Source organism: Aphis gossypii, unplaced genomic scaffold (genome assembly GCF_020184175.1).
Source record: "Aphis gossypii isolate Hap1 unplaced genomic scaffold, ASM2018417v2 Contig00113, whole genome shotgun sequence".
Lineage (NCBI taxonomy): Eukaryota > Metazoa > Arthropoda > Insecta > Hemiptera > Aphididae > Aphis > Aphis gossypii.
In genome coordinates this window covers 10,197-13,772 of record NW_026083020.1, presented here as the reverse complement: position 1 = coordinate 13,772, position 3,576 = coordinate 10,197, and the positions used below count along the sequence as shown (strand labels likewise).

Sequence of the window (3,576 nt, the reverse complement as noted above, 5' to 3'; positions counted from 1 at the left end):
AAAATATAAGTATGTAGTATATTGTAATTATAATTAATTTATAAGTGTATTTCTCATTAAATTATGTTTAATAATAAAAAAATAAACTCGATATTTCAACCACATCATTTTGTTTGAATTCCCGCATAAGACGCTTTCCCGCATAAGACGTTTTAGAGAGCTGGTCCCTTAAATAGCGTCTTAAGCGAGTTTTACTGTATTATATTAGTAATTAAAATACTATGTATGTGTGTATTATATTTTTATAAATATCTTATAAAATGTCATAAAAAAATTAATTAATACAATCTATATAAACAAACAGTTGCTATGTGTACTATTTATTTAATTGGATAATTTATATTCAACAATATTTTGAAATCTTTATTTTAAAATTTGATTATAAAATATAATAATTACACCATCAAAAACTAGTTTTTGATCTAATAGGTATTTTTATTTGTAAAACCTAAAAAAACCTAGGACATGAGTTATCAATGAAGATTAAAATAAAACAATTTTTTTGATTCTCTTTTTGTTCATATAACATGTGGGGTTATATACAAAACTGAAACAAACAAAAAGATTGTTGAAACACCATTATAATATCATGCAAAGTAAATGTTATCACAAAAGGCATAGAAGGAAAAGGTATTAAACCCAACTAATTTCACAAAGACATTTCATGCAACATTAGTATTGGTACTTTAGAGTTGTTTCATCTGTGGTCGTTGCTAATGTTTGTTCAGCTAATGGATGTACATCTAACTCATCACACAAGTTGCTGAATAGTTTTGATCGTACATAACATGAGCTACTAGATTCAGGCTATCTAAAATTGAATTAGTAAAACATTCATTAAAACAACATAATTTGCGCTGTGAATACATGAGTGTTGTAGTAACTCGAAAATTGAAGGTTTTGAGTTACGCGTCATGGTTCTTTATAGTAAAAATAACATTATTTATTATGCACTAGTATATTATGTATTTTTAGTTACTTCACTGATGTACTCACAGCGCAAATTGTTGTAAATATTTATTTAAAATACTTTCACTGTGGATAATGGCTTTATCAGCTAAAGTTAATACGTAAAAGTGTTACAAAATTTATAATTTACATTACTCTATCCGATTCGATTACTGTGAACGTTCCACAAGGGGTTCTAATCAGAGCAGGAGAGTAATTAACTGGCGGTGTGTCTGGACCTACAGAACTTGATCGTTCCCTATATGGAATATCATCATTCATCATATTCTATTCCGTGTTTACTAGAATATTTAAAATAATTAAAATATTGAATACTACCTAATTAGTTTTTTCTTAAGGCTTACGTCATGGGTATTGCATTAAGTTTTAATTTCCTCTGACACTGTGAATATAATGCTATTTTTTGTGCATATGACTTATCAGCAATATAGTGTGTGGAAAAATGAAGAGAGCACACAACACTAGAAACAATACAGTGAATAGTGAATACTAACATAATGACACTATTGACACTTGGTATTAAAGCACATATGGTAAGTGTCAATCTATTCTGTGTTTAAGTAGTTACAAGAAAGTAATGTATAATTGAATGTAATAAAACATTTTAAAGTATTCGTATTTGCATTCAAAGCAGTAATATACCTGTTTCACAATTAATATGTTTAACATTTGATCCTCTTTTAATTTGTTTCAGCCATATTTTTCGCAAATTAGTATCTTTGGGAAATCTATGAAGATGAACATTCACATTTTTCGTTTTATCCTTTCTTTTGCTGTCACTGAAACACCCCTCAAAAACACAAACTGGCGTGCTAAAAGTTAAAATGTTAATAATAAAATACTGTCTGTACTCAATACACTGTGACAGTTGTCGATATAATTTATGCAATAACTATTTAATATTGTAATACTTTAATAGTTTAATGAATTACAATTTACATTTTTAAATTTTATTTTACCTTATCATGAATAATTTGATAATTTTGACAATCATATTACCATGATAAATGATAACACTTTCTTTGCGCAAACTCGCATAATAACCGTAAGTTGCTGACATACCTGTTTATTTTATCATGGTGATGATAAAAACTAGAGAGCTATATAAGAAGGTATGCGCATCCGCCATTTTGGTTGCAATAAGACGTGATAGTAATATTATCTTTTATCATTATCATAGCTTTACCAAATACCAATTACAAATTTTTACATTTTAAATTTGAATTATTAGTGATTCAGTAATCAGTTTTATATGCATTTAATTAATAATTAAAATACTAATTCGCAATTACTAAAAGACAACAATAAACAAAAATAATGTCAACAATTCAAAAACTAAAAACTACTGCTAAACATGACAGTTGTTCAAGTCAGATTACAAATAATAAAACAAATGAGGTAAACAACTACAATTATGTTTTACATTTTTCAATGTATCTTCTATTAGGTGTATATTGAATTCCATAGGTAATATAATAGACATTTAACTGTTGTAGATAAATACAATATATTGTATATGTTCACCACACACTCATTTTAAGTTAATTTTTATCATCATAAATTTTTTTTATTCACGTACAATTACATTTACATTATACCCAGATATTATAAACTTTTAATTTTAATTATTGTCTTATAGTTACTATCAGAGGAATCTTCCTTTAGTTATGAAAGGTGTATGGTATTGATTGAAGAGAAACATGGAATTGCAAAGAAAGATAGCAAAAGTGGATCACTTGTTGGCAGTTTGTTATTCTCTGGAAAACAAAAAAATATAAACAAGAAATGTTCTTATATTTAAGTATGATGATAGGTAAATTCACTCTAATATCAAAACCAACAACATTGCCATGTTGTATGTTTGTACAACATATGCAGGTATAATATTCCCTGTAATATACCTTAATTTTTTTTTATATACTGCAATCCATATATCCTAGCACAGTACTATTTGAACATTTTCATATTTTGTATCATTATTTATTTATTTTTTTAACATTTATTATATAATAGTGTTAGTCATATATAATTGAAATAAAAAAATTTAAAATTTTATAACAGTTTATTATTAATTAATTAACTATAACCTGTCTAAAAAAATCTAGTTTTTAGACCACTACCATCAGACACCTTTTAGTCATGTGATCAGAAACCCAATCATTTAATTAGTCTTATATTGTCTAAGTCTCTCTATTATGGCCCAAGCAAAAACAAAAAACTTTTTTTGTTTATTTCTATAGAGTAAAGTTTTTTTTATAAAAGTTAGGTTACTGTCTACTTTTAAGATCATGACATAATACCACTGGACTGCTAACTGGTAAATTTAAATCCTTTAATTTTCAATAAGATAAAATTTATTTTCAAACCCTTCATTATTTATAATATATAATTATATATCATATTTTTTGAGGTCCTCGTTAGCAAAATGTTAACACATAAAATGAAATCAGAAAAAATTCAATAATAATAAAAAAAAAAAAAAAATTTATTAATGACCACAAAATTTATTATATTTATTTTTTACAATTTTACATTAAATTTTCTTTTTCTTAAGAGTAGCTGTACCATACATAGTTTTTTTACGTTTAACTGCACAACTTAAACTAA

At 25.7% G+C, this 3,576-nt stretch overlaps 1 pseudogene; it reads right to left on the bottom strand.

Moving 5' to 3' along the window:
* Positions 1-672: 672 nt before the first annotated feature.
* LOC126553268 (uncharacterized) lies at positions 673-3,110 on the bottom strand (annotated as a pseudogene).
* Positions 3,111-3,576: the final 466 nt, after the last annotated feature.